Source organism: Podarcis tiliguerta, assembly GCF_965153285.1.
Source record: "Podarcis tiliguerta genome assembly, chromosome: 12".
Classification (NCBI taxonomy): domain Eukaryota; kingdom Metazoa; phylum Chordata; class Lepidosauria; order Squamata; family Lacertidae; genus Podarcis; species Podarcis tiliguerta.
This window is the reverse complement of record NC_139545.1, coordinates 52,708,894-52,735,048: the sequence shown is the minus strand read 5'-3', so window position 1 is coordinate 52,735,048 and position 26,155 is coordinate 52,708,894. Positions and strand designations below refer to the sequence as shown.

Below are 26,155 nucleotides of genomic sequence, written 5' to 3'. Positions count from 1 at the left end.
GATTAATGCCTTCATGCATTAATTAAACCTAAGCACATTGGTTATATGAGGATGGCTATCCCACGGGTGAAACATCTGCCTTGCATGCTGCTGCCTCCACTGCCTCCTTCTTCCTGCTCTTTCACGGTCGAGAGCTTTTGTTCATCCTGGTTGTGTTTTACAAGTTTCCCTTTCCCATACTGCATGCAGCTTTGAATGCTGTTCCATGGGAAAAGCGATTCCCTAAACTTATATACCGTATTTTTCACTCCATAAGACACACTTTTTCCCTCCTAAAAAGTAAGGGGAAATGTGTGTGTGTTATGGAGTGAATGCAGGCAGGAGGCAGGCGGGAAAAGCCCCCAAGAGCTGCACACATGCTCCGCGCGGCTCTTACGGACTTTTCCCCGAGGAGGGAGAAGGGCAGCCCGTCACTGACGCGGCCAGTCAGTCCCTTCCTCCACCTCCCGGAAAAGCCCCTAAGAGCCGCACTCCCTTTCACGAGCTGCGTGGAACATGTGTTCTTGGGCCCTTCTTGAGCCAGTGTGGTGAGCCAGTGTGGTGTAGTGGTTAAGAGCGGTAGTCACGTAATCTGGGGAACCGGGTTCGCGTCTCCGCTCCTCCACATGCAGCTGCTGGGTGACCGTGGGCCAGTCACACTTCTGTGAAGTCTCTCAGCCCCACTCACCTCACAGAGTGTTTGTTGTGGGGGAGGAAGGGAAAGGAGAATGTTAGCTGCTTTGAGACTCCTGAAGGGGAGTGAAAGGCGGGATATCAAATCCAAACTACTACTACTACTACTCCTCCTCCTCCTCCTCCTCTTCTTCTTCTTCTTCTTCTTCTTCTTCTTCTTCTTCTTCTTCTCCTCCTCCCTCCTGGGGAAAAGCCTGCTAGCACCGCACACACGCTCCACATGGCTTGTGAAAGGGAGCGCTGAGCAGAGCCTGGGATGCATACAGGCTCTGCTCAGCGCTCCCTTTAAGGAATATTTTTTTTCTTGCATTCCCCCTCTAAAAACTCGGTGCGTCTTATGGTCAGGTGCATCTTATGGAGCGAAAAATACGGTAATTGCAATAATTGGAAAGCCGGATCCACGGTCTGTTCTTTGTTTCCCCAGCACAATATACCGGCTTGGGGTTCCTGAGTACAACCACTTAGCACCGTGTGATATAAAATGATGCTGCGAGCGTGAATTTCTTCGGGCCTGAGCCTCCCGGTCTCGCTCCTTTCTCCTTGAGGATCCTGTTTACAGCTTTCTGCATCCAATTGAGATGAATCGGTTTCAATTTCCCCGGGAGAGAACACCAGCGATCTGTGCAGAACACGGCACGATGTGATGGATGAGGCAGGATGGTGCAATGAAGACAGAAGCTGAGCAAATGCCCACTATCAAACTCCCCCCCCCCCAATCTCCCAAGGAGGCTGAGAAAGGTTTGACTGGCAGCACGCTTGGCTACTGGTGGTGGGAGACACGAGGATCTGATAGGAGGAAGCGCAACGACCGAGCATGAATTAATCGAAGGGAAAAGAGGGCTGAACATGCCAGCACATTCAGAGTTCTGTTGCACACAGAGCAATGGCTTGCTTGAAAAACAGCCCGGCAAATTCTATCAAGAAGGCAATAAAACCTGGGGAGGCAGGACAGATTCAGGCAGAGGCTGTGAAGATAAATAAGCAACATAACAGACCTTATGACAGGTCTGAGTTCGAGTGACGCGTGATCACGCATTTACGGGTGACGTTCAACCAAGTTTTAATCAGGATAGACCCATGGAGATTAATGAGTAATTAAGTTGAATCCATTAAGTTCAATGGTACTACTCTGAGGTTTCTAAACAGAGGTTGGGTGGCTATCTGCCAGGGATTAATTAGCTGTGATTGCTGCAGTGCTGAGGGTTGGACTAGATGATCCTTAGAGGTAGAAGAAGAAGAAGAAGAAGAAGAAGAAGAGGAAGAAGAAGAAGAAGAAGAAGAAGAGTTTGGATTTGATATCCCGCCTTTCACTCCCTTTAAGGAGTCTCAAAGCGGCTAACATTCTCCTTTCCCTTCCTCCCCCACAACAAACACTCTGTGAGGTGAGTGGGGCTGAGAGACTTCAAAGAACTATGACTAGCCCAAGGTCACCCAGCAGCTGCATGTGGAGGAGCGGGGACGCGAACCCGGTTCCCCAGATTACAAGACTACCGCTCTTAACCACTACACCACACTGGCTCTTCCAACTCTACTATTCTATGGTGAATTAATAATATTTTTTTTCAACTAGCTGTTCTTCTTCCAGCCCAATCTTTTGCACACTTCTTTGGAAATACAGTGATACCTCGGGTCACAGACGCTTCAGGTTACAGACTCTGCTAACCCAGAAATAGTACCTCGGGTTAAGAACTTTGCTTCAGGATGAGAACAGAAATTGCACAGCGGTGGCAGCGGGAGGCCCCATTAGCTAAAGTGGTGCTTCAGATTAAGAACAGTTTCAGGTTAAGAACAGACCTCCAGAGGATAACTGTGACTTTAAGGATGAATGGGAACCCTTTACAAAGTATCTGAAGACGCAACAAAGCGAACTGGACTCCTTGGCAGGTTTTGAATAAACATTCACAAACTTTTTATTGATAATAATCAGCTAAATAGTTTGAGGATCTATACAACTGTGTAACATGCAGAAAACAGCATTTTTAGAGAAATCAAAGACTGGAACTGAGGGAAGTCAGGGGTGGAGGTGGGTGCTTTTTGTGTGGGAGAGCGGGGGGAGGGATGATAAATGGGGGGAAAATAAGGATGATATGTTTTTGGATAATATGTTTTGTTTTAATTTTGAATAAAAAAGTTTTTTTTAAAAAAAAGAACAGACCTCCAGAATGAATTAAGTTCTTAACCCAAGGTACCACTGAGTCCCAATGATTAAATAAATAAATAGGCAAGCCTAGGCCTTACTGCATAACCCCTAAGCGTTGCCTAGGTTTGTAGTGCTAGTTTATCAACTGCCTGCGATTTTTCCATGCTGTTGCTTAGAGATTTTCATTTGTTTGTTTGTTTGTAGCCGGCTTCCTTTTATAGCATTTTTGGGAAACCATTCAATCAAACATCTCAAAAGAAATGCACAAATGTAACATCTCTCGGCATCCGACAGGGTACTTGTTTTGAAATACCTTTGCTCTGGGACTGTAACCATCTCAGATGCCTTTTGAGAGAGGCAGAGCAGCGATAACACTTCAAAGGCCTTGGAGGAAATGAAAAGCACAGCCCTCAAGGATTCGACGAGGATGGCACCAAATCTAAACGCACCTGTGGTGGTCTTTGTAAATTAATCAGGGCTCCTTCTTCCTTCCTTTCCTTTGAAAGGGTCTTTCTTTGCTCAGCTGATTCTTCCAAAGAAAGGGGAAATTATGGAGTCCCATAACTGTGAGATTAAAAGGGACCCCTGACCATTAGGTCCAGTCGTGACCGACTCTGGGGTTGCGGCACTCGTCTCACTTTATTGGCTGAGGGAGCTGGCATTTGTCCGCAGACAGCTTCCGGGTCATGTGGCCAGCATGACTAAGCCGCTTCTGGCAAACCAGAGCAGTGCACAGAAACACCGTTTACCTTCCTGCCAGAGCGATACCTATTTATCTACTTGCACTTTGACGTGCTTTCGAACTGCTAGGTTGGCAGGAGCAGGGACTGAGCAACGGGAGCTCATCCCGTCACGGGGATTCGAACCACCAGCCTTCTGATCGGCAAGTTCTAGGCTCTGTGAGATTACCTTACACCATATATATGCCCCCTCAACCTCTTCAATCTGTGGAACTCCAAACAGAAATCTCTGTTGAAACATTTCCTGATCACAGTCTGGCTCGGAGCTGAACAAGGAACACTGCTGAAACCCACCCAAGGAGAAAGCTTTAATTGGATCGGTAATTAAATTAAAACTATCCTGCCCTCGGCTTTTAAAAGCTCTCCATATTGGCACCGACAGTCCGTCCTATGAAGAGCTCTTCCTAATTGTGTCCCCAGAGGCCTTTTTGAAAGTGAGAAGATTTTGATCAAAATTAGCAGAATGACTGGGCAGTCTAAAAGAGGGTTTGGAGAGAGCCGGCGATCAGAATCTCAAAAAAACAACAACACCACAACAAACTTTTTATTCATGCCATTAAAAGAAAGAAAAGCAAAATTAAAATGGAAGCCAAGATACCGCAGTCCTGGTGTTTTCTATCAAAGGGGGAAATGGCAAAGCTGAAAAAAATATCTTCATTCAGAGTAATTATTCTAAGGATAGAGCCCAGAATCAAATTGTAGACTGAACACTAGGGTCCTTCTCAATGAACTCTCTCAATACGTGTGTTCCTAAGGCTTGGGATCAGATGAAAGCAAACCTTTGCAGAAAGGACTGGAATTTGAACCTATGAAAACAGAATGGGCTGGAAATTCCAACCCAAGTGAATTAAACTCAGTACCAAAAAAACACACACCAAAAAATGTGTCTCACACACTAATCTATGGGAGCAAACACACTGGGTTCTAGAATGACCCAATACATTGAGAAAGACAAAATTCAAATAGCTGTATAGACTATTGTATGACTCTACATGCGTTTGCATGTTATACATTGCCACTGCATTCAAATTTGGGAAACAATGGTTTGCAGAACAAACCAGAGCTGACATACAAAACCAGAGCTGGAAGCCATAGATTGTGCAAAACATAGCTTGTTCAGCTATGGTGTAATGGTAAACTATGGTTGGCTATGATCTTGGAAGTCAGGGCAGAAATCAGAATGTTCAGTGGGAGGAAGAAGGAGCGTCTCTGCAAAACCAGGGTATCATTGAAAATTCCCAAACCATAGTTCTTGCCATCACTAGTGCATGGTTTGGGAGTTCCATGTGGATGTTGGATGGTCATCGAGTTTTGTGTTAAAATGGTGGGCTTGCTTCTTTCCAATTCACTACTGGGCTAATGGCTAGGGACGCAGGTGGCACTGTGGGTTAAACCACAAAGCCTAGGACTTGCCAGTCAGAAGGTTGGTGGTTTGATTTTTTTTTTTTTTTTTTTTAATATATATTTATTGAAGTTTTCAAATAAAGCATATATTAGATAAGCACAACTTATCATTGTCCATTTAACATCTCTCAATTATTACATGGGACTCCCCCACACCTCCCGCATACACTTACATCATTATTAAATTTATTTCAAACAAATTATCATTTAACTCATCTTAATTAATAATCTTAATTTGGTTTGACATATAATTCAGCCTTAAATCTAATTTAATGGTAGACAATTATCTGCACTGGCATCCAATTCAACACTCAGCCAAATTACAATATTTTTGTAAATAAATCTTAAATTCCCTCCAGTCTTCTTCCATCCTTTCTTCTCCCTGGTCTCGAATTCTGCCGGTCATCTCGGCTAATTGCATATAGTCCATCAGTTGCATCTGCCATTCTTCCACAGTGGGTAGCTCCTGAGTTTTCCAATTCTTGGCAATTAATATTCTTGCTGCTGTTGTTGCGTACATAAAGAATGTTCTGTCCTTTTTTAACACACTCTGGCCTACAATACCCAGGAGAAAGGCCTCTGGTTTCTTAGTAAAGGTGTATTTAAACACCTTTTTTAATTCATTATATATCTTCTCCCAAAAGGCCTTCACTCTAGGGCAGGTCCACCAGAGGTGAAAAAATGTTCCTTCATTTTCCTTACATTTCCAACATTTGCTATCAGACGAATGGTATATTTTAGCCAGTTTAACAGGGGTCATGTACCATCTATACATCATTTTCATCACATTTTCCTTCAACGCATTACATGCAGTGAAGTTCAGCCCAGAGGTCCACAACCTTTCCCAATCTTCAAACATAATATTATACCCAATGTCCTGCGCCCATTTTATCATTGTTGATTTTACCATTTCGTCATGTGTGTTCCATTTCAGCAGCAAGTTATACATTCTTGAAAGTACCTTAGTCTTAGGTTCTAACAGTTCAGTTTCTAACTTTGACTTTTCCACTTGGAATCCTAGCTTTTTGTCATTTTTAAACACTTCTTTAATCTGAGCATATTGTAACCAGTCTCGCACTTTGTCTCTCATCTTTTCTAAACTCTGCAATTTCCAGTTGTCACCATCCTTTTCTATTATCTCCCAATATTTTGGCCAGTTGGCCTCCATATTGGCTCTTTTCCGAGCCTTAGCCTCCAGGGGTGACAGCCACCTCGGAGTTTTATTCTCCAGTAAGTCTTTATATTTTGTCCAGACATTGAAAACTGATTTTCTGACAATATGGTTCTTGAAGGCCTTATTTATCTTAGCTTTATCATACCATAAATATGCATGCCATCCAAACGCGTTATTAAAACCTTCCAAATCCAAGACATCCGTATCTTCAAGAAGTAACCAATCTTTTAACCAGCAGAAAGCTGCAGCTTCATAATACAACTTTAAATCTGGCAGGGCAAAGCCCCCTCTTTCTTTCGCATCTGTTAATATTTTAAATTTGATTCTGGGCTTTTTGCCCTGCCAGACAAATTTAGAAATATCTTTCTGCCACTTCCGGAAGCACTCTGTCTTGTCTACAATCTGCAGTGTCTGAAACAAAAATAACATTTTTGGCAATACATTCATCTTGATGGCAGCTATTCGGCCCAACAAAGAAAGTTTTAGTCTTGACCAACTATCCAAGTCTCTCTTAATCTCTGACCAACATTTTTCATAATTATCTTTAAATAAACTCAGATTTTTTGCTGTTATGTTTACCCCTAGGTATTTAACTTTTTTAACCACATTTAGTTCTGTCTCTTTCTGAAGCTGTTCCAACTCAGTATCTGTCAAGTTTTTCCCCAAAACTTTAGTTTTTTGCTTGTTTAACTTAAATCCTGCCACTCGACCAAAGTTTTGAATCAGTTGTAGTACTCTTTTCAAACTAGACTCCGGCTCCTGTAATGTCAGAACTAGGTCATCTGCAAAAGCTTTAAGTTTATATTGTTTCGCTCCGACCTGAATCCCTTCCACCAACCTGTCCCCCCTAATCATATTCAGGAGCACTTCCAGAACCGAAATAAACAGTAATGGGGAAATCGGGCAGCCTTGTCGTGTACCTTTTTCAATTTTAAACTCTTCTGTAACCACATTGTTAACTATCAGTTTAGCCTTTTGTTCTGAATATATTGCCTCAATCCCGTTCTCAAACCCCCGTCCCACTCCCATTTCTTTTAAATTCCCCTTCATAAATTTCCAAGATATGTTGTCGAAGGCTTTCTCCGCGTCTATAAAAATTAAAACTGCTTTAGTGTTTATGTTTGTTTGTAAAAGTTCCAATATGTCTATGATGTTCCTTGTGTTAGTAAACATATGTCTGCCCGGGAGAAAGCCTGCCTGGTCTTTATGGATTATCTCACTTAAAACTTTCTTAAATCTTCGTGCCAAAACATCTGCAAATATTTTGTAATCCACATTTAAAAGGGAGATGGGACGGTAGTTCTTGAGTTGTGTCTTTTCAGTTTCTGACTTTGGAATCAATGTGATAAATGCTTCTTTCCACGATTCAGGCGCCTTCTTCCCCTCCATTATTTCATTACTGACCTCCAACAAAGGTTGTATCAAATAATCCTTCAATGTCTTATAGTAGTTAGAGGTCAGTCCGTCTGGCCCTGGTGATTTGCCCTGTTTCAGACTCTGGATGGCCTGTTCAATCTCTTGTCGTGTTATTTTGTCATTCAAAATTGTTCTATTTTCTTCTGACAGCTTTGCTAATCCATTTCTCTCCAAAAATTGTGTAATCTCTATTTCATCTTGTGGCCCTTGAGTGTATAGCTTTTTAAAATACCTCTGGAAGCACTTTCTAATCTCTCCCGGGTTCTGAATGTTCCTTCCTTCAACCTCTAAGTTTGTTACTGTATTTAATCTTTGTCTCCTTTTCAGCTGCCAGGCTAGCAGTTTCCCACATTTATTTGCCGATTCAAAAGTTTTTTGTTTCATTGTTTTAATCTTCCATTCTATTTCCTGATTTATCAGTTTGGAATATTGTGCCTGATAAAGTTTAATTTCTCTCAGAATCGGTTGGGACTTCGGGTTAGATCTTAACTTCTTCTCCAACTCTTTGATACTTTCCAGAATTTTATCTTTCTTTTCATTTTGCAGTCTTTTCTTTAAGGAGTTCTGTTGAATCAAGAACCCTCTCATCACAGCTTTACTTGCATCCCAGATAGTTCTTTTTTCCACCGTAGTGTTCAAGTTAATCTCAAAATAGTCCTTTAAAGTTTTTTGGGCCTTCTTTACAATTCTTTGGTCTCTAAACAGGCCATCATTCATCTTCCATCTAAAGGAGCCGGTTGGGATCAATGTCATATCCATTCTCAAGGCGTTATGGTCGGAGCATGTTTTAGGGCAGATTTTCACCTTCCTCACCTTAGGTGCCAGACTTCTAGTTATCCATATTTGGTCGATTCGTGTCCAAGTCAGTTGAGCTTCAGAAAAGAATGTTCCTTCTCTTCCCAAGGGGTTTCTAACTCTCCAGATGTCAACCCAGTCCATATTGTCAGTCATTTCAAAAAAGGTCTTAGGTAGTCTTCCCTCTTTAGTAATGTTCTGGTTCTGTGACTTATCCATATTTGTTGATACTACCCCGTTCATGTCCCCCATCATGATGACGTTGTTGTAATCCAGATAATCCAGCATGGTCTCGTGCAACTTCTTATAAAAATCCGATTTTCCTTCATTTGGAGCATAAATTCCTAATATCAAAATTTTTTCTCCTTGATACTGTACTTCTATTGCGAGGATTCTTCCACTTTCATCTTTAAAGAGAAATTTTGGTGAAAGGCTCTCTTTTGCATAGATCACCACACCTCTCTTTTTAACTGTATCCGATGATATAAATTCTTGACCAAGCCTTTTATTTATTAACACCTTTCTATGGAGCCTAATCACATGTGTTTCTTGTAAGCATATAATGTCCAATTGTTCCTTTTTTAAAATATGAAAAATTTTAGACCTTTTTTCGGGACTGTTACAGCCATTTATGTTCCAGCTCAAAAGCTGCAGAGACATCCTGGATAGGTCTGGTTATTCTTTCTGGGGTGGTACCTTGTTCTCCGGTCCTTGAGGATCCGAGGGGGCGGGCTCCCCTGGAAGTTCTGGCGCTGGCAATCCAAGTCCTTTGTGGAGGTCTTCTCCGTGTGCTCCCAAAAACTTGTCTCTATCTTCCACTGTTTTGATTTTGATCTTTCTCCCTCTGTAGGTAAAAGATAATCCTTGTGGGAACTCCCACCTGAAGATAATTACGTTGCTTCTCAACAGTCTTGCCAATTCCGTGTAGTTAGATCTAAGGTCCAGCAACTGCTTAGGAATGTCCTTGTAGATTTCAATTCTCTTGCCCAAAATGTCTAGTGACTTTTCGTAGTGCAGGCCCAAAATCTTGTCCCTTTCCTCCTTTGATCTCAGTGTTATCAAACAATCTCTGGGCTTCTCTGTCCTTCTGACTCTGCCAAGCCTGAAAGCAGATACGATTTTGAAGTCTTTTTCCTCTAGCTTCCAAAACTTGGCAAATTCCTTAGTTAGAAATTCAATAAAATTATCTTCTTCCACCTCTGGTATTGACCGTATCCTCAAGTTGGTCTCCCTGTTTCGCAGTTCTGTCATCGAAAAGTAAATCTGATGTTCTCCAACTTGTTTGCTGAGTGGTCTTACTTCTTTCTCAAGTTCTTCCAGTCTTTGACTAGTATCTTCAGCCAGTTTACGATTTTCACCTACAGCCTCCTTTAATTCTCCAATAGACTGGGCATTCCGTGCAACTTGTCCAGTCAGCTTATTCAAGCTTTCTGTGTTCTGTTCAATTTTAGCTGTATGCAAATCAGCCTTCTTGTCCAGAGCCTCCAGTTTCTCCAAAATTTTCTCCAAGACAGAGCTACTTGTCCCTGAAGCCATATCTCCCAGGTGCAGCTCCTCTGTCTCTCCCTCCCCTGCCTGTATTAGGGAGGCCGCCTCTATGTCTGGAGGCAAAGTGGAAGGCAAGGCCGGCACAGAAGATCTGCGCTGTGAGGCTGCAGATAAAGTTAGAGTTGTTTGTTTAGTCCTTCCTCTTCTCCTTGCGCCACTCATTCCAAAGTTATCTGTAATCCAAGGTCAATCCAAGTTGTTCCCATGAGAAAGCAGAGTCCCAGATACAATAGTCAAACAGAGGCCGGGAAAGGGAAAGTAGGACAAAGTCACTGCTGTAAATCCAAAATCCTCTAGAGGGAGCTTAGTACGTCTTCAGGGAAAAGATCAAATCCAAGTTAAACTTGTAAATTTAAATCCATGTCCATCGCCTCCACAATGTATTATTTTTAGCAGAGTAAAACTTAAAGCAAAACAGTGTTTCTTACAGTGCCTTGACTGCAACAGTTTCAAAGTATCCAGTTCCAACTCAGAATGTTTCAAAACCTGAATTCAATGTATCCAAAGTTGCAAACTGGTGCTCTTCCAGGCAGCTCCAGCACCAGAGATTCTTATTTATTTTGTAATCCACTGGTTCCACAGAAGAAGAGTATCAATGCACTCCCAATATGACCAGCAAAAGTCAATAGCTCAAAGTCTTTCACTCAGAAAACTGCTTTAACAGGGTGCCAGCATTTAGTTAACGCATAACTTTTTGTCTCCACTCCTCCTGCTCTTTGCTTAAAGTTCAGTATAGCGGGAGATGGGCTTCCTGCTTATCCTCACTCCGTTTTCAGCCAAATTTCAACTTTTTTAAAAAAGTTTTAAAAGTTTCAGAAAGTTCTCAAAAAGTTTCAGAAAGTTGACAAAAGTTTCAGAGAGTTTTCAATGTCCAAATTTACTCACGGGTTGTAGTTTCCAAAATTCAGAAAAGTTGCAGGAAGAAAGGACAGCGCTGACCGGCAACAGCAACGCGGCTTCACTTCGCTGTTTGCGCAACGACCCACAGCGCCGCTACCCCCTCCGCGATCCGGAGCCCCTTACGGGGTCCCTTCAACGTTTTGGGGGCTGCTTCTGGCGCCCGCCGGGTCCCGAGACCACAGGCTTCTGCCACCTGTGGTTTTCCTAAATGGGTCTCCGCTTCGCCGTAGCGGACGACCCGTTTACAGCGGAGCTCCCTTCTCCTTACTCGGAGAAGGCAGCCATTACCGGTCGCGCCGCCTCCGGAAGTCGAAGGTTGGTGGTTTGAATCCCCGCTACAGGGTGAGCTCCCGTTGCTCGGTCCCAGCTCCTGCCAACCTAGCAGTTTGAAAGCATGTCAAATTGCAAGTAGATAAATAGGTACCACTCCGGCGGGAAGGTAAACGGTGTTTCCATGCGCTGCTCTGGTTTGCCAGAAGTGGCTTAGTCATGCTGGCCACATGACCCGGAAGCTGTATGCCAGCTCCCTCAGCCAATAAAGCGAGATGAGCGCCGCAACCCCAGAGTCAGCCACGACTGGACCTAATGGTCAGGGGTCCCTTTACCTTTACTGGGCTAACGGAGTCAACCATTCTGGGTTGCTGACTGTGGTTCCTTGCAGGTGCTGATGTGCTCAAAGCTTCAGTGACTCCCAGCCAAAGTCCTGTGTCTCTATATTTAACCTTGGCAGTAGCTGCCACAGTGCCGGACAATGTATGGCAGACAGCATCGGGAACGAGGGCGTCCTTTGCATGCCAACTAGGAATGAATGTGCAGTAATGCTTTTAGCCTCTGAAGCCAATTCCCATAATTCTCTGGATCAGATCCACTAAAGTGAGACCATTCCCACGCTCCTGGAAGGGCTCTTGAATAGCACCCTTGCTGCTCAACCCTTGGAGCAAAACACAGTGGTAAAATCCTGAGGGAGTAAAGAAGACCGTACCACATTGAGCTGTGGGTGGGAGGTAGAGACCAGTTCTGAATGTTTCCTATCCTCTGTGCCACAAAAAATAATACCGTATTTACTCGCATCTAATGCTCACCCTTTTTTGGCCAAATCACGTTGTGAAAATTAAGGGACACATTAGATTCAACGGCACATTTACATTCGCCAGCAAATACTTTTCTTGGTTTCAAGGTTCTGAAAATTTGAGGTGTGCATTAGTTTCAAGTAAATACGGTAATTGAAAACAGGAAACCAATACACATGGGAGATAGATTCGGCCTCGGCCCAGTATACCTGAAGGAGCATCTCCACCCCCATCGTTTGGCCCACACACTGAGATCTAGCGCCGATGACTTTCTGGCGGTTCCTTATCTGCGAGAAGTGAGGTTACAGGGAACCAGGCAGAGGGCCTTCTCGGTAGTGGTGCCTGCCCTGTGGAACGTCCTCCCATCAGAAATCAAGGAAATAAGCAACTATCTGACTTTTAGAAGACATCTGAAGGCAGCCCTGTTTAGGGAAGTTTTTAATGTTTGACATGTTACGGTATTTTAATATTTTGTTGGAAGCCGCCCAGAGTTGCTGGGGAACGCCAGCCAGATTGGTGGGGTATGAATAAATCATCATCATCATCATCATCATCATCCTACATGCAGTGAATGTTTTATGCAGAGGAGCACCAACACTTTGAAGTGAAACAATCAGTTTGATCACTACCAATTCATTTTATCGGATGGATAAGACTTAAGGTATTTCAATGATCACCAGCTACAGTCATACCTCATGTTATGTCCGCTTCATGTTACGTTCTTTCAGGTTACATCCCACGGCGGCCTGGAAGTACCAAAAAGGGTTACTTCCAGGTTTCGCCGCTCGCGCATGCGCAGTAGCGCAAAATGATGTCACAAACATACGGAGAAGCGGTGAATTGCAACCTGCAGGTGCGCAGATGTGCTGCTGCGGGTTGCGTTCTTTTCATGTTGCGAACGGGCCTCCGGAACAGATCCCGCTCGCAACCAGAGGTACCACTGTATTTTTAAGGCCTGTGGGCACATCTGTACTTCTGTTATCTCACCAGGGCACTTCTCTCCCCCTGAATCAGCCTGCCCTATTCACAGAGAGCTGGGAAGAGAAAAAGTGCACACACACACATCCTCTTCAACATTTCTCTGATGCAAACAGGGATGTCCTATTCCTAACATCCTAGCGTCTCCACCCCCATCGTTCTGCCCGGACACTGAGGTCCAGGTATGAGGGCCTTCTGGCGGTTCCCTCACTGCGAGAGGCCAAGTTACAGGGAACCAGGCAGAGGGCCTTCTCGGAAGTGGTGCCCGCCCTGTGGAACGCCCTCCCACCAGATGTCAAGGAAATAAACAACTACCTGACATTCAGAAGACATCTGAAGGCAGCCCTGTTCAGGGAAGTTTTTAATATGTGACATTTTAGTGTATTTTTCATCTTTGTTGGAAGCCGCCCAGAGTGGCTGGGGAAACCCAGCCAGATGGGCGGGGTACAAATAAATTATTATTATTATTATTATTATTATTATTATTATTATTATTATTAATAATTATATCCAGCCCATCTGACTGGGTTGCCCCAGCCAAGGAAGAAGACTTGCCAAATAAAGTGAGATTAAGACAGAATCTGGGTCTTCAAGAGAAGAGGAGCCAAGCGTGGGTCAAGAATACCAGTGAAATCTCTTAGGATCTCACACGTCTCTGTGACATAACAGACATTGCAAACGAACATGGGTGCCCAGGAGATGAATGAGCTTGGGACAGCTGCCTTCGAAAGCTCGGAGCCACACACACACACATGATAAATGCGATCTCACAAAGCCGTTTCAACAAAATCAGCTCGTCGCGTAGCGGAGGCTGTATGCAAAAACTGAAGTTGATTCTTAAATTGGAGAGAGAGGCAGCCTCTATCAAAGCTGCCATTTACAACCGAATGAGCTCCGCACTTAAATTCTGATTTTATTCTTTAGCAGGGATCCAGCATTTTTTGGGCAGTTTCTGATTCCGCTGCTCTGGTTTTGAAAGAGAAATGGAACACAGGAAGATGTGTTATGCTGAGACAGAGCAGATCAGCATTGTCTGCCCTGGTTGACAGCACCTCTCTAGTGTTTTGGATATGTCTAACTCTACCTGAAGATGCCAAGGGAGGCTGGTGGCGCTGTGGGTTAAACCACAGAGCCTAGGACTTGCCGAACAGAAGGTCGGTGGTTCACATCCCCGCGACAGGGTGAGCTCCTGTTGCTCGGTCCCTGCTCCTGCCAACCTAGCAGTTCGAAAGCACGTCAAAGTACAAATAGATAAATAGGTACCACTCCAGTGGGAAGGTAAACAGCATTTCTGTGCGCTGCTCTGGTTCACCAGAAGCGGTTTTGTCATGCTGGCCACATGACCCAGAAGCTCCCTCGGCCAATAAAGCTAGATGAGCGCCCCAGAGTCGGCCGTGACTGGACCTAATGGTCAGGAGTCCCTTTACCTTTTTTACCTGAAGATGACAGGGACTGAACCTGTATAAAAGGGATGCAGGTGGCACTGTGGTCTAAACCACCAAGCCTCTTGGGCTTGCCGATCGGAAGGTCGACTGTTCAAATAGATATAGAAACATCAAGTCAAGGACAAATAGACTGAAAAACAGTTTCTATCCAAGAGCTGTGGCCTTTTTGAATGCTGTAACTCGATAGTGTGACCTGGGAGTTTGATGGGTGTTGGTGTGGGTGTGGCTGGAATGTGGTTTGTTTGGTTGTTGTTGTTGTTTTGCTTTTGTTGTTTTTAAGGGATGGCATCCAATTTCGTTGCACTTGTGCAATGTTGCACTTGTGTAATGACAATAAAGAATCTATTCTATTCTATTCTATTCTATTCTATTCTATTCTATTCTATTCTAAATCCCCACAACAGATTGAGCTCCTATTGCTCTGCCCCTGCTCCTGCCAACCTAGCAGTTCGAAAGCACACCAGTGCAAGTAGATAAATAGATACCACTGTGGCGGGAAGGTAAGTGGCATTTCCGTGCACTCTGGCACTCATTACGGTGTCCTGTTGTGCCAGAAGCGGTTAAGTCATGCTGGCGACATGACCCGGAAAGCTGTCTGTGGTCAAACGCCGGCTCCCTCGGCCTGAAAGCGAGCTGAACTTTGCAACCCCATAGTCTCCTTTGACCGGACTTAACCATCCAGGGGTCCTTTAACTTTTTACCTTATTTGTATCCTACTCATCTCCCTAGGTTCCCCCAGTCACTCTGATCTGCTGCCAGTCTCCATACGATGCATAGCAACATTTCACTCTTGTGCCTTAAAGGAATGTTAGATGCAGGGAGTGTCCTGATCAAAGCTGATCCATCTAGCTTGTTATTGCTAATTGATCTCCAGGGTCTCTGCGAAGCCTTTAGATGGGAATGCGAAGAACTGAAGGAGAAGCGCAGGAAATAAATGTGCTCTATTCACCAAATTCCCCTCCCCAGAGCAACCGAAGGCACTTATTTATCCTAAACAATCACTTTATGGCCACGTCAAGACTAACGTCTTTAAAGGCATTATGCACTCATAGAAGGCAAGCAATCTGGGGCCAAATGCAGTTATTTCAGAGAAGGGGAATCACGACTCGCAGCAAATCCTCCCACACTTGTGAATCACACATCTGTGAATGCTGGCATCATGACGTCAGCAGGTGACATCACCAGCCCAAGCGAGATGCCCTCTTGCTTGTCGCATCCATATTGCTATGGAATCTGTGCCCTGCTAGGCAGTGTGCCCCATGGGGATATGACATCACTGCCCAAAGTTGGCCAACGAGCCTTTCCTCAGATTCTCTTGTCAGAAAAATAATCCTATGTCTTCAGTGGCATGTCTCCTGCTGAAGTGTGCCACTTTGGTTGCAGGTGGACAATCAAATCCAGGGAATGCTCTCTCTCTCATCGAGATGCTCTCAGTCAGACAGGTACAGTGGTACCTCAGGTTATGAACTTAATTCGTTCTGGAGGTCCGTTCTTAACCTGAAACTGTTCTTAACCTGAAGCACCACTTTAGCTAATGAGGCCTCCCACTGCTGCAATGCCGCTAGAGCACGATTTCTGTTCTCATCCTGAAGCAAAGTTCTTAACCCGAGGTAATATTTCTGGGTTAGCAGAGTCTGTAACCTGAAGCATCTGTAACCTGAAGCATCCGTAACCCGAGGTACCACTGTACACTCATGCTACATGGTTGCAATTTTGGACCAAATTGCCACTGGGGGGGGGGGGCAGAAGCATGGGAATGAGAGGTCCATTCCTGATGGATTCTTAATCTATGTCTCTATCTGCTCCCTCCAGGGGTCTCTGACAGGGCACCCACAGGTACTAAGGTTCCCAACTCCTATGGCACCTGAAGAGGATCTCAGTACTCACTAAACATCCACGATCCATAACAGAATGTATCTATTTCCTGCTCAGTTGCTGTCTACAATAATTCAGCATCACCTACATTGAAGGAGCATCTCCATTGTTCATCCCAGACACTGAGGTCCAGCTCCGAGGGCCTTCTGGTGGTTCCCTCACTGCGAGAAGTGCTGTTTCAGGGAACCAGGCAGAGGGCCTTCTCGGTGGTGGCGCCCCACCTGTGGAATGCTCTCCCACCAGATGTCAAAGAAATAAACAACTATCAGACTTTTAGGAGACCTCTGAAGGCAGCCGTGTTTAGGGAAGCCAGTGTGGTGTAGTGGTTAAGAGTGGTGGACTCTGGTGAACTGGATTCACATCCCTGCTCCTCCACGTGCAGCTGCTGGGTGACCTTGGGCCAGTCACACTTCTCTGAAGTCTCTCAGCCCCACTCACCTCACAGAGTGTTTGTTGTGGGGGAGGAAGGGAAAGGAGATTGTTAGCTGCTTTGAGATTCTTTAGGGTAATGATAAAGCAGGATATCAAATCCAAGCTCTTCTTCTTCTTTAATATTTGATTAATCATTATATTTTAATAATCTGCTGGAAGCCACCCAGAGTGGCTAGGGAAACCCAGCCAGATGGGCAGGATATAAATATTATTACAGTGGTACCTCTGGTTAAGAACTTAATTTGTTTTGGAGGTCCATTCTTAACCTGAAACTGTTCTTAACCTGAGGTACCACTTTAGCTAATGGGGCCTCCCACTGCCGCAATGCCACTGTCGAGGGATTTCTGTTCTCATCCTGAAGCAAAGTTCTTAACCCAAGGTACTATTTCTGGGCTAGCTTGAGTCTGTAACCTGAAGTGTCTGTAACCTGAAGTGTCTGTAACCCGAGGTACCACCACTACTACTACATTGAACTAAGCTCCTTAGACAGACCTAAGTTTCAATGGATGCCAGGATCAGACACCTACTCTCCCATCCATTCTAAACAGAGACGACTCTTTTTCTACTCTTCTACTCTTTTTCCTACAGCTCTTTTGTGTTATGCCACAACGCAAAGCAGCCCTTTAGTGTAATGCCATCCCCCAAGGCAGCCATTTTCTGACTAGTACCCACAACGGTTTCTCAACGTCCCAAAGCGCCCACTGTCCCAAAACAGTTGGGGACTCCCAGGCTTACACACTGACAACTTCTGTTGCATGCAAAGGTCCCAGGTTCAAGTCCCAAAATCTCCAGGGTGCTCTCTGAGTGAAACGACTGCCAGTTAGTGTAGATGATATTAAGTTATAGAGCGTGTTCTCAATAAAGGAGAGCACGTGTTGCGGATGGGGCCAAACAAAGCACCCCAAGGTTAACAGGCAGGCTAGTTTCAAAGGGATGGAACTGGATTGGTGGTTGGTGTTACTGGGGTAAATTTGATGTTGCCAATTTAGGGGTGGGATCAGAGCTTATTTAAACAAGGTGCACAGCATTTTCCTTTCTCTTTCGCTGTGGGCACCGGATCACCCGCCCGCCCGCCCTTGATTGGGCTTGCGCTTTGACCTTGCTACTGCCTGTCTAGGGGTCGCCTGCATTGGTGCAGGGGCCTGGTAGGAATTTACCTTTTGGCTGATTAGTGCGTGCCAATTGGGTTTTGCCTACTGCGTAGCAAATCGTCACAACTTGTAAGGTTGGCGGTTAGGCATTGGTTAAAATTGGTTGGTGGAGGGGTGTGGATTGGCTGTGCCTACCCCTCCAATGCTGCTGCTGCACGGGAATTCCGTTAAAGGAATTCAGGGGCTTACCATCCCCCTCGTCCAAACCCTTGGTGCAGGGTGCGGGCCGCGTAAGCTCCTGGGAGCAGGCAGGGATGGTACTGAGGGTCTGAACAGCGCAGCTCCAGTAATCCCTGGGTCCTGTTCCTCCACACTGGCTCCCGCCGGAGTCCGGGAGTCAGTGCTGTCCCCCAAGGCGGGGGGGGGGGACAGCTAGTCATAACCAATGCCTAAGCAACCACTCACAATTTGTATGATAATAAAGTTGTGGCCAAAATTATGCCAAAAACCTTAAACAAAAATGATGTGTGAAGTGTGAGTTATTGGGTTAGGGTGTTTTGGGGGACCTCAGCACGCAACTACACCAGCTTGTGCCTGTACTGAGTTGGCATACGGCAACTGCCTACGTTCCGTGACTTTCCAAGGACAGGAGAAAGTTGTGCCCTGCAAGCAGAAGTGGTGGTTATAGTTTTCAACAGATGGCAAAAAAGCCCAGGCGCTGAGATGCCCGAAGGACTGAGAGACATCTGCTCTTCCAAATAAGGAGTCAGGTGAGTTGATTAAAAAGGGCAGAAGGGGACAGAGAGCCATCACTGATAGAAGGCTGGGAAGGTTTAAATTTACCACTGAGACAAGGGTGACCTTGGCTAAACATCGTCCCTCAGACTCGAGTAAATTTGAATGGCAAAGAATAATAGAGGGGGGGAAATGTCCATTTTTTAAAGTCTCCAAGCCAATTTCTGCACGCAAAAGCCAGACATTTGGGATAGTTGCCAGTGGTTTAATTTTCTTGAGTTTAAACCAATGCCCCTTAAATCAAGTGCATATCTCGTGAATGCACACTAAGATGTCAGGAGCTCAGCACAACACTTGATAGGTAATGGGAGCACCAACTTTTGGGGGCCAGAGTTTTGAGTTTTAAGAAAAGTGCAGTGGGCACCAGTTGCAAAATGTCTGCCAGGTTGGCTGGCTGTGGCTGCATTGGGCATGGAATAGCACAAAATGTCTGCCATATCTAACAGAGAAAAAGAAGAGAGATAAAGGAAAAAAGGAAGAGGAAGAGATAGGACAACAAACTGGAAAAATGACGCCTATACCAGTCACTGTCAGGAGCTCATCCTACACTCGAGTAGAACCCTGGTAGAGACGCATGCCCGAGTGGCATGTTCTCTCCCTCCTGGTCATTCATTCGGGAGCTTCAAAAGCCTTCTTCAGCCCAAACATCACAGAGACCAATGCCAACAGACACCGACACACTTAGGGATCCGCAGAGTCTTCGCAGCTTGCGTAACAGACCTCAGCAACTCAGCATTTTGGCTAATCTACTTTATTTACATATAAACACACACGGAGCACTGCAATATGCCTCCCTCTCTCTCTAGCATCAGGCAGCAAAGGGAAAAAGAACAAAGGACAATAGTCCCACTTCACGGAACACAAACATCCTGTCTCTGTCACTTCCCACTCTGTGGAGTCAAAACATACACCGTTGTGTGATAGACAATCCCATGACTGCAATCATGGAGCAGGAATTCTAACAGCCACTGTAGGATGAGGCTATCAATGGCTGCTAGCCAGGATGGCTATGGCCTGCCTCACCAGCTGGAAGCAGCCGCTTCTGAATATCAGTTTCTGGAAACCACAAGAGAGGAAAGTTGTTCCTGTGCTCAAATGCTTCTTGCTGGTTTCCCATGGGCATGTGGGAACAGGATACTGGACGCCCTTTGTCCTGATCCGCCAGGCTCTCCTTATTTTCTTACTGTTCAGCCAGGTCAGTTGCTCTGGTAAGGGCCCAGTGCCCCAACTATATCTGTGGTTAATGCAGTCAACTCGGTAGTATCATTCTGTGAGTCTGAAGTCAGCCTGTCTGTTAGTCAGTGTTACTTGTCCAGTGTTACGTCTTGAATTGCTGGAGTTTATTTGGAGCAACGGAGATGCTTTGTATGTATTGGTATCTGCAAAAGCTTACATGTTGTCAGCTCTGTTCCTTCACTGACAGGGAATGAGAACACAGGCACAGAGAGAGAGCAGATAAGAGTGAAATGCAGAGAGGAGGGAGAAACAGCAGGGAGCAGCCATAACCTGATCTCTGGACACAGGGGAAACTAAAGAGAGAGCCAGAGTGAAAGAATGCAGCTTGTCAGCTCAGACAGTGACACAGACACAGGAATACATGGAGTGCCATCTCCAAAATCTTGCAGAGCATGGGTAGGCAAACTAAGGCCCAGGGGCCAGATCCGGCCCAATTGCCTTCTAAATCTGGCCCGCGGACGGTGAGGGAGTTATCGTATTCTTGCATGAGTAGAATGTGTGCTTTTATTTAAAATGCATCTCTGAGTTATTTGTGGGGCATAGGAATTTGTTCATTTGTGTCAGGGGTTCAGGAGCAGAGTCACAGGAGAGGGAGGAAACGGAGAGCGAGGGGGAGGAGTCCGAAGGAAATGTCAGCTATGACAGCAGTCCGAGGTCTCTGAGTCTCTCCAGTGACTCGGAGGATTCACAGAAAGGGGCCCCCATAGTCAGGGCAAGGGGAGTGCCAAGGGGGACACCTCGGGAAGAAGGGGCCAGAGGGGACTCAGAGAGTAGCAGCTGGAAATCTGGACCAGCGTCCCCCCCAGAGAGCAGTAGGGGGGAGGAGTCCAAGGCATCGGGATCAGGGGGCGCGCGGGCAGAGGGAGAACGTGAGGCAGGAGTGACCACACCCTCGTCAGGGAGCGAGGAAACGGTCATCAGGAAAGTTAAACGCGCGCGCGCGCCAAGTTCAAATGTACAGGAGGGCGGCAAGGTGGGCAGCCCGGGTAGGGAGCCAGGTCCTAAAGCCCGCCGAAGAGAGGGGGAGGAGTCAGAGGGGTCAACGTCTGCGTCAGAAGAGTCCAGGAGGGAAGAGACCCCGGGGGGTAGTAAGACCCAGAGGAAGAGAGAGAGAAGGAAGAGGTGGAGTAAGATTAGAGTCTTAAACTGGTGCACAGGGGGCGGAGACTCAGACAGAGCTTCGCCGGTCTAGAGTCCAGACGTAGTGCTGGGACGCTGAGGCTTGGAAATGGAGACTATTCTTCAATAAAGACTTTGATACTGTACTACCGGCTAGCGTTGGTCCTTGGTGAGCTGGGACCCGGAGCCAGCTCTGACAATTTGTATTATTATTTTTCCAAAATATAGCCAGGCCCCCCACAAGGTCTGAGGGACAGTGGACCAGCCCCCTGCTGAAAAAGTTTGCTGACCCCTGTCGTAGACTCACGAGACTGTCCAAAACAGAAATGGCAGAGCAGTGTGATCTGTCCATGAGAGAAGGTATGTTCAAGGAGTGCAGCACAAAAGGGATGCCTGTCCAATTTTTATCAATATTCCTATTTGTATATCATCAGCTCCCCTCCAGCTTTTAATGCACCCTGTAGACTTCCCTGCCAGGGCCTAAGTAAGCTGACAACACAGTTAAGCAAGCTGCTGATTCAGCAGCAGAAATTCAGCAACACGCTTATTAAAGCCTTGAATAGTCTCCTTCCCCGTCCTGGTTATTAATAGCCGAATCTGAAGTGGCTCGAGGCAAGTCTATTTCCTTGCAATTTCTTTCCAGCATTTCCTTTTTCTACTTTCCCGCACCCCCCGCCCCTCACTGAGCTGAGCTTTTTCAAAAACCTGACGAAGATGGGGAAGCCGATATCAACAACTCTCCCCAAATGCTATTTGCTTCTCGTGCAAAGAACACTGACCAAGTCAACGGGATGCAGAAACTATTGTATTACCTGCCTCTCCCTCCTGTTTGCAGGGTCCGTTGATTTTGTCTGGTGTGTGCGTGTGTGATTTGGGGACACGGGTGGCGCTGTGGGTTAAGCCACAGAGCCTAGGGCTTGCCCATCAGAAGGTCAGCTGTTCGAATCCCCGCAACAGGGTGAGCTCCTGTTGCCTGGTCCCTGCTCCTGCCAACCTAGCAGTTTGAAAGCACGAAGTGCAATTAGATAAATAGGTACCACTCTGGTGGGAAGGCAAACGGCGTTTCTGTGTGCTGCTCTGGTTTGCCAGAAGAGGCTTAGTCATGCTGGCCACATGACCCAGAAGTTGTACGCTGGTTCCCTTGGCCAGTAAAGCAAGATGAGCGCCGCAACCCCAGAGTCATCTGCGACTGGACCTAATGGTCAGGGGTCCTTTACCTTTATCTCCTTTGCATTTGGGAAGGGAGGGGCGATGGTATGATCTATGAAAACTTGGGCAGGTGGAAATACAGCACAAAACGCCCTCAATTTCTGGGTCAACTGGGAAGCAATTGACATGGAAATGAGCACCAAACTCCTGCTAGATTCCGCTGGATTTTCAGAAGTGTCTTTTATATTGTGTGAAAGGTCACATAAAACGTGAAAGTTATCAGGGAAGGAAATGTCAGGAAGATGGAATGCAGTGCTGCCTAAATCTCCAAGGTCTCTGATGGAGAGCTCTGCTATTCTTGAGATCCTTCGTAACTGGAGATGTCTGGGATTGAACCTTGCAGATGCAACGACTGAGCTCCACCACTGAGCAATCCTCCCTCCTCTTCCCAATATTCTCCCGGGCTTGTATTTACCTCTCTGCCATTCACAGTGTTCCTTCACACCCTGTCATTAGCACAGCAGAGTGCCGCTCGCGCCTTCCCTTAAAAACCAGCCTTATCATACTAATCGCAGCCTAAGGCAGGAACCATTTATTATCTGCGCACTCCAACCTTGAAGCGCTACAAAGGCATCTGGAGGAAGTGCCAGTCCTTAGCGCCAAAAATCCACCTGATTGAATCATTACTGGCAATTCAAACACCTGCATTGCAGTTGGCTTTAGAATTCAGCTCAAAGCCCTCAAGGCAACGTTGTGACTCACAAATCAAATTGTTTCCCGCGCATCTTTTGTAGCCTGCTTAAAGGGGACATGTGCACTGTAGGTTTTACCCCTGCGTTTCCTCAGTGGAGGCTTCGCTTGGTTTCCCTGGCAAATACACTTTGACAGCAGCCATAATCTACCATATTTTTCGCTATATAAGACGCACCTAGGAGGAAAACAAGAAAAAAATTATTCTGAATCTCAGAAGCCAGAACAGCAAGAGGGATCGCTGCGCAGTGAAAGCAGCAATCCCTCTTGCTGTTCTGGCTTCTGGGATAGCTGTGCAGCCTGCATTCGCTCCGTAAGACGCACACACATTTCCCCTTACTTTTTAGGAGGGAAAAAGTGAGTCTTATAGAGCAAAAAATACGGTAAGTGCTCGGCTGCTAGATCAGACCAAAGGCCCACACAGTCCAGTATCCTGTTCTCATGGTGGCCAGCCAGATTTCCATGGGAAGCCCACAAACCAGGACTGAGTGCAACATCATCATCATCATCATCATCATCATCATCATCATATTTTTTATTTATACCCGCCCTCCCCGGCCAGAGCCAGCCTCAGGGTGGCTAACACCAATAAAATCACAGTAAAAACATAATAGGTGAAAAAGAGAGGGGGGAAAGGGGGGGAAACCAATTTAAAATACAGGTTAAAATGCAATTTAAAATGCAGCCTCATTTTAAAGTACAGTGGTACCTCGGGTTAAATACTTAATTCATTCCGGAGGTCCGTTCTTAACCTGAAACTGTTCATAACCTGAAGCACCACTTTAGCTAATGGGGCCTCCTGCTGCTGCTGCGCCGCTGGAGCACGATTTCTGTTCTCATCCTGAAGCAAAGTTCTTAACCTGAAGCACTATTTCTGGGTTAGTGGAGTCTGTAACCTGAAGCGTATGTAACCTGAGGTACCACTGTAGCTGATAAATCAAGACCATAGGGGGAGGGAAACATAAGGGTCAGACCGAGTCCAAAACCAAAGGCGAGGCGGAACAGCTCTGTCTTGCAGGCCCTGCGGAAAGATGTCAAGTCCTGCAGGGCCCTAGTCTCTTGTGACAGAGCTTTCCACCATGTCGGGGCCAGTGCTGAAAAGGCCCTGGCCCTAGTTGAAACCAATCTAACCTCCTTGAGGCTTGGGACCTCCAAAGTGTTGTTATTTGTGGGCCTTAAGGTCCTCTGTGGGGCATACCAGAAGAGGTGGTCCCATAGGTATGAAGGTCCTAGGCCGCACGTTATGATGGTTGGTTAGAGCATGATGCTGAAAATACCAAGGTTGCAGGTTCGATCTCCATATGGAACAGCTGCATATTCCTGCATTGCAAGGGCTTGTGCTAGATGATCCCCAAGGTTCCTTCCAAATCCATTAGATGAAGCTTTCATGAGAAGCCACTGAGATTCCATGAGATCCCCAGCAAATGATATTCAGGGGCAAACTGACTCTGACAGTGGAGGGAGAATGTAGTCATCATGACAAGAACCTGCAGGTGGACCTATCCTCCTTGAATCCATCCAATCATCTTTTAAAGAAAGGTGTGTAAAACAGGGACATGGGTGGCGCTATGGTCTAAACCACAGAGCCTAGGGCTTGCGATCGGAAGGTCGACAGTTCGAATCTCCGTGACGGGGTGAGCTCCCATTGTTCGGTCCCAGCTCCTGCCAACCTAGCAGTTCAAAAGCACGTCAAAGTGCAAGTAGATAAATAGGTACCACTCTGGCGGGAAGGTAAACGGCGTTTCTGTGTGCTGCTCTGGTTCGTCAGAAGTGGCTTAGTTATGCTGGCCACATGACCCGGAAAAACTGTCTGCAGAGTAACGTTGGCTCCCTCGAGCAGTAAAGCGAGATGAGCGTTGCAACCCCAGAGTCGTTCAAGACTGGAGTTAACTGTCAGGGGTCCATTACCTTTTTATGTTAAACAGAAGACTGAATAAGTCGTGTGAGAATGGGATGAGGCGATGCTCAGCGAGCTATAAATGAGAGGCACAAATACAAGATGGGTGACACCTGGCTTGAGCGCAGTACATGTGAAAAGGATCTAGGAGTCTTGGTTGACCACAAACTTGACATGAGCCAACAGTGTGACGCGGCAGCTAAAAAAGCCAATGCAATTCTGGGCTGCATCAATAGGAGTATAGCATCTAGGTCAAGGGAAGTAATAGTGCCACTGTATTCTGCTCTGGTCAGACCTCACCTGGAGTACTGTGTCCAGTTCTGGGCACCACAGTTCAAGAAGGACACTGACAAACTGGAACATGTCCAGAGGAGGGCAACCAAAATGGTCAAAGGCCTGGAAACGATGCCTTATAAGGAACAGCTAAGGGAGCTGGGCATGTTTAGCCTGGAGAAGAGGAGGTTAAGGGGTGATATGATAGCCATGTTCAAATATATAAAAGGATGCCACATAGAGGAGGGAGAAAGGTTGTTTTCTGCTGCTCCAGAGAAGCAGACACGGAGCAATGGATCTAAACTACAAGAAAGAAGATTCCACCTAAACATTAGGAAGAACTTCCTGACAGTAAGAGCTGTTCGGCAGTGGAATTTGCTGCCAAGGAGTGTGGTGGAGTCTCCTTCTTTGGAGGTCTTTAAGCAGAGGCTTGACAACCATATGTCAGGAGTGCTCTGATGGTGTTTCCTGCTTGGCAGGGGGTTGGACTCGATGGCCCTCGTGGTCTCTTCCAACTCTATGATTCTATGATTCTATATAATGTCCCTTATTCTTCAGTTCCCAGGATTCTTGGGGGGGCGGGTTGAGCCACGAGTATAGCTCATTTGGGGCCTTGGTTGCAGCTCTCATTTATATATGGATAAGAATTAATCTGAGTTTGTAAATACACAGGGCAGGACAACCGAGGATGACAACACAGCAGGTGTCACGGGGCTTCCAAAACTGTGCAAGCCCGATAGGTCTCTTGGAATTGTGGGCAAATAACTGTCTTGAAAGCCAGAAGCAACTGCTTCGCAAATGCCACCATTGGAGGCCGCCATGAACAACATTAGAGAAAATTAATGACCCAGCATTGCTCTTGTAATGAACATAGTGGCTCAGAAAGAACAAAAGGCAAAGTAGTGTTAATGGGAAAACATTATCTCTCTGTGTGTGTGTCTCTCTCTCTCCAAAGATTCATATCATTTCTCACCGACTCGGACACTCTTTACAATGTGAAGTTACAATTATTGCCTCCTTCAAAAGATAGGTTTGCAGTCCATATAATCCGCTTCAAAGAAATGAAGATAACCTACTACCACTAAGACTTTGCAGCAACAGTGCCCCAAAAATCAAAGATTTAACTCACTGTTTATCTGATTTTTGTTTGTTTGTTTTTTGGCCAAGCCAAGGGAATCCCCTGATCCCCATCCCACCCCCCGCCCCCATGGACAATATCTCACTTGAATATCTCTATACCGGAAGACAATTTGGTC

At 45.9% G+C, this 26,155-nt stretch overlaps 1 protein-coding gene across 7 annotated transcripts in view; it reads right to left on the bottom strand.

The window, feature by feature from the left end:
* The window catches only part of ADCYAP1R1 (ADCYAP receptor type I), a 100,406-nt gene that overhangs the window by 73,119 nt on the left and 1,132 nt on the right, over window positions 1-26,155 (bottom strand). The window lies entirely within an intron of this gene.